This window comes from Haplochromis burtoni, unplaced genomic scaffold (assembly GCF_018398535.1).
Source record: "Haplochromis burtoni strain Fernald_Lab_line unplaced genomic scaffold, NCSU_Asbu1 Contig_1, whole genome shotgun sequence".
NCBI classification, from domain to species: Eukaryota; Metazoa; Chordata; class Actinopteri; order Cichliformes; family Cichlidae; genus Haplochromis; species Haplochromis burtoni.
In genome coordinates, this window is record NW_024582362.1 from 472,824 (window position 1) to 478,858 (window position 6,035).

Genomic DNA, 6,035 nt, shown 5'->3' on the forward strand with positions numbered 1-6,035 from the left:
ACTATACAAAACTTTATTGAAAAGTATAAAATGAAGGGTACATTGCACTGCAATACCTTTAATCTATTCTCCTTTTTGTAGTTAAGCATCATCCACAGGAAAAAGAGATGCACATTTTAAGTTCCTATGCGCTCTCTGTTCTTTAAATGTTTTCTGCTTCTTTCCCCCACAGCTTTAAACATTCATGGTACTCATTCAATTTTTAATAATCATTTAAGAATGAACATGCTTTAGCTGGATTAATCCTGCCCTCAAACCTCTCCTTGTAATGTTTTTCCAAGGTATGAAAAATTAGGATTTCCACCTGTGTTGGGGAACTACTTGCACTAATGGAAGGATAATGTTATAGAAACATAATGGTTTTTGTAATGCATTATTTCGGCAAGGCTGATGAGGTTTTTATAACACTTACACCAGTGGTAATCCTGTTATAAATAAAGCCTTTTTTAAATTCTAGTTTTGCAGTTTTATTTTTCTAATTCCAAAAAATACATTTTAAAACCAAAACTTTTATCTTCCTTTTTGCTATAAAAAGCACACCTGTACTCTTGCACAATATCAAAGCTTTAGTGGAGACTGTTCCCTAAAAGGGACAGTGGTGCTAGGTACTTCCTTTTCCTTTTGCCAAGTCTCAATCAACTCTCTGATAACTTTGCTCCCTAAAGGAAGAGTACACAGGTTCTTCACTAAGAAAAAACAATGACTAACAACAAAAACCAGGAGTCTTTTTTCTGATTGAATCCGAAACTTGGAAAAGGAAACTAATTCAGTCCCCTGCTCAGCTGAATATGCTATTTTGCACACATAAAATCACGAAGAACAGAAGAAATAATTGTTATCTTTAGAAAGGAAGCAACCTCAGGCATTCAGAAGGTTGCATTTATTGTCTTGGCATGAGTTTTTTTTTCAATACAGAGAAGAGATCACAAACTGGCTTAGAACACTTGAAACTCATGAATAATACAAAATATTCTGGTTGTTAATTGGATTCCATATGTTTCAGCGCCACATAAATACATTAACACTAGAACAGAGAACAAAGAGAAACTTCTTTCCATTGGTCAGCTTTATGCTAGTGGGTGAAGTTTGCCCTTAGGGTGTCTGCTAGAAAGCCTCAAGGCAGAAGACTTTATGAAGTCTATGGTAAGCTAGTATAAAAAGTGAAACGTGTTGGAATAGGGAGGAGGTAAGGGTGGATGAATGGGCAGAGCACAAGACTTTCTCCTGGGAGACACCTGGAGTTTGTGTCCCATGTGAAACCAAGAGTCAACTTTGGCCTTTGTTAGGCTTTGTTTTCAGTTGTATTTTAGTTTAAACACAGGCGTAACAACTCTGTAATGGGCCTGGGGCAGATATTTTTTGGGCCCTTACTGCCACCAGAGCAAAAACACCATCTCACATTCTCTCTATATTTCTCAATAATCAATACTATCAACAACATCATTCTAGCTTTTGAACAGCACTGTGGACAGAAGCTGCACTCAGAAGTCGGAGAATGGACACATTTAGTGCTCGTTTAGTGCTATAAACTCGACTAGTTAAAGTGACATGAAGACAACTGTATTACTATAAACATGGAACAAAGGAGAGAAGCCCATTAACCACATTCAACAATCATTTCCAGTCGACCAGCTTCTAGATGTATTTTCACATGTAGGTGGTAATAATGTTTCAGTCATTTAGAAAAAGAACTTTATCTTAGCAACACATTGATAACACTGCTCAAATACAAAGTCTATCATCCTGCTCTCTTCTCTCCTTCCTCTTCTGAGCACCACATTTTTACTTTGGCTTGCTAAATATAATTTATAATGCTGCTATGCTGACAAAGTCCTCTATAGTACAGCCTACAGAAAACTTGATGTCAACAAGTTCGTGCACATCATCCATGGGCACCAAGGTCAAGAAGACAAGTAAAGTATTTCCCAGCATATTTGTCACCAAGACTTTTCAGAAATTCAATTCATAAGGAAAATGTATATTACATAAATCAAGTTAGGCTTCTGTTCACAAGCTAGAACCATGGCTTAAACATACTGGTGAAACATTTATAATAGAACAAAGCAAAAGATCATGATATGAGCTGTGGAAGTTTATGGGGTTCTCTTCCATGGTCTTCACGCTGTACAGGCTCCAGTGATTCTTTTAAAAAGCAGCTGAAGACATTTCTATACAGACAAGCTTTTAATTCATTTGTTGTTTTATTTTTTCATTTTATTGTCTTATATTTATTTCTGGTTTTATTGTAAAACACTTTATGATTTCTATCTGTGAAAAGTGCTATTTATATACATTTTACTTACTTTTACTTACTTATGAGTTAAAACAAATCCTTTTACAGTCGGTAGCAAAAGTACCTTCATCAAACTAACTATGTCTATATGTAGGAAAACTTAAAGGCAAGCAGCTTTACATTGTTTCATGGTTCAGCCAATAGAATTCATATTTGTCATATTCTATTTGAAAAACATAAAAAAACTCAACAACTTATGGCAACGGATATTTAAGATCCTGCACAGTATCTATCCCAATGATCAAACAAAGAATGAGAACAAAATCTCAGAGTTCCTCGAACTGTTTCCCTTCTATTGAAGCATTTAGATGACACTTGGGTTGATTTGATCTGCTCATCAAAGACTTGTTTAAGTAGCCATTATTCGCTTGTTATAAATATGACTTCCCCCTATTTTACAGAAGAAACTTGATTATTACCTATCATTATATGTCAGATATTGTCAGACTAACAGATATTAAGAGAGTAAGTAAAGTAAGTAAAGTAAAGTAATATCAGCAAGACCAAAAGCTCAATGAAAGCTTTAAAACAAAAAGTATGCCAATTGCAGAATTTGATAAACAAAGGATGCAAGGCTCCAGTCAGAAAAAGAACTGCCATGGCTACTGTTGTGGTTATCTTGATAGTGGTCTGTGAACCAAAAAGGGGAACAAAAAGGCCAGATGGATGATTGGATTAAAACACAGTATTTCAAAGTGACTGAATTGAAAAGAGGAAATCTATTTACCGATCACTTAAGTTAGAGATTAGCGTATCAGTATCATAAGTGTGTAAGACATGGTAGGAATAATTAAATCTGAGTGTATCTTTTCTCTGGAGTTGCACTGAGTTGTACTGACTTTCACCGAAGAGAAGTGGCTCATTCTTCAAACATGCGACAGCCTCTAGTTTGCATGTTTATGGAGAAGCAGGATTCACACCCTAAATACACCTAAAAGCTATGCAAGGACCTGAAGTAGGGCTGAATGTTCCTCCACAACCAACGGACCACCTGCCCCAAACAGTATTTAGTGTTAAAATTGTTATAGATATCATAATTTCTAAAAATGTGTTTAAAATTGACTAAATTTAGAAATAGAAGTACCTTCTTACAATATCAAGAGACTATAATTGAGAAGGTAGTTCATATGGATAAAAATATTATTTAAAAAAGTACTATTAAAGCAATAACATGGCCTAAATTCTTTGCGCATTCTTCACATCCATATTGGCAATTTTATATATATATATATATATATATATATATATATGGCATAATATGTAATAACAGCAACTTAACAATTTATATTTAGCTAACAATTAGCTAAATTAATAAAATGGCCACATATTGATATTCATCTTCCAGCATGTCCTGACTGTGAATATTTTTAACATTAGCTAAGTCAATATATTGAAGACATCGCTTATATCCCCCCCTTTTTTAACATTTAGTGTTGGGGTTTGGACATTTCTGTTGTTTGGCTGTTGATATGAATGAGAAAGGATGGGGAGGGGTAGTTTGAATGCTCTTCTTCCACATGGTCCTAGTGCATGCAGTGTCTCCCTGGTTGTTAAGTATTACATTTGCTTATAGACTGTAAGTAGTAGAGGGGTCCAATTCTGCATTTCCTCTTTGTACGTATACCCCACCATCTACCACTTTTTAATAACAACCGTAAATTCGACTGTACAAAAATCAGTCAGGGTCCATAGATGGTCATTGTTTCTGGAATTTCTTCAGTGGGGGTCTCTGATCTGCTTTGCAGTCAAATTTTATGTTTTGATATCTGGAGGTGGCATCTGAATGTGCAGAGCTTCTCTCACTCACATGAGTTGTAGCTTTACTTTCCCCTGCAGGCAGGTATCATGACTCATCAGATCTGTTATTTGCTGCAAAGCTGTCAAAGTTAAAAAACAAAAAAAACAAGTGCTTGGTTTTCAGTTTTAATGTAACAGAGTACAGCTGTCATGTAAATGCTTGTCCTTTTCAAATGGTCACTTTGGCTGAAATTCAAAATCTGGCCTTATCTTTATTCATTTCACTCCTTTGATTTTTCTTCCCTGTAAGGTCACAGCCTGCTTATCTCAACGCTATTTTTTCCCCTCTTTTGTGCTTAAGTCTGGGAGTCAAAGTTTCGTCTGAGTCTGGCCGTTAGACTACAGCAGAATTCTAACCCCCAAATTCCTCTTGGGCTGACAAACGTCAACAAAGACCCCGAGAGACACCAAAGAGAGGTGAGCAGTGAACTGAAGCCTCATTGTATTGGCTCATTATGGGGTCCCGCAGTGAGGAAGAAGCTATTTTGTAGCACCACAAGGTCAATATCTGAAAGCCAGGGTGATGGAGGGGATATGCTGTGAGATTTTTAATTTGAGAAAGTGTAAAGGGACTTTGTTAGTGAAATATAGTCAGTGAATTCTAATAGACTGCAGGTACTGATAGACAAAATGCGGACTTTGCCTTTATTTTTTCTTTTAAACTAATATGAAAAGCTGTTTATCCAAAGCATTGCGAATTTGCAGACACACCCAATACTGTGCTGAAATTTAACAAGCCCATATTTATAATAGTTTCCAAGTTGGAACCAAAATTGTATCTGGCAAGACCCATTGCAGGTGCTTTTATAGCCCATAACATGCTTTCTGACATTATAAAGGTCTGGTGTTTCAGCCTCCCAACCTCTGCAGGTGCAGTCCATATCAATACATATATTCCACACCTCATTACATGTTCACTCACAACATCTGTTTTCAAAGCTGTATAAGATATTTCTATGCTCCATGGATCTACTTTCCCAGGAATTTTGATTTTACTTCCAAATAGATTTGAAAAGGGGACCTGTCACACTCTATTATGCTGACCTCAATGATTCTGTGCTCTGTCCAAATCCAGCGGTTTTCCATAACAATGCAAATTACAGGGTGCAAAGCCGAAGGAGACAAGACTTGTTATTCTCCACCCAAAGGACAGAGGTTCTTTACAACAAACTCGCCTGTATGCCGTGTGTAGACTTTGACAGAATATAAATGCCAACTTGGAAGTTGTTTTGTGCCAGACAATGAGTTTTAGATGTCAGTTCATAAGGATCAGCAGCTGTCTGGAGAAAGTGATGCTAAGGCTGTGGGATGGGGTGGGGTGGGCTGTAATGGTCTGTAGGAATATTTTTGTGAATGAATGAAACTTTGAAAGAAAGAAAAAAAAAAATCAGCCGAGACCTTCTGATGCTGATTTGGAGGTTCAAATTGGTTCAGTTTTCTCAATAAGGGGAAAGTCCTTGGCAACATGGAAACTATTAGGGTTAATGTATTCAACAACTTTCTTTTGCATCATTGTGCATAAAATCAATAACTCTAGCATTATGCAGACCGTATCTATCAAAGCTGTCTGGCCTTTATATGTATTTAAACATCTATCTATCCACCTTGAGGAACATGCTACATTTTTAAAAAAGGGTATGAATGAATATAACTGTCTTAACCCTAAAATGTTAACTGTTTTAGACTATATGCTTTTTCTTGAATACACAACACCATGCATCTGTGCCTTTTTCCCAGCGTGGATAGGCTGCAGTCAGTGACCCACATCTCAGCGCAATGAACTGCTTAACTCAGACTGTTGTTTTATTCAGTGCACTGTCAACAGACGGCTGAGGAGGAGGAGGGGCGGGGCTTACGCTTATGGCCCATTATTATTGGACACTAGATTCGACTCGTCTTGCCCATTGGCCGCTCGCGCTGTCGCTCTCGATCTGTTATCGCCGCT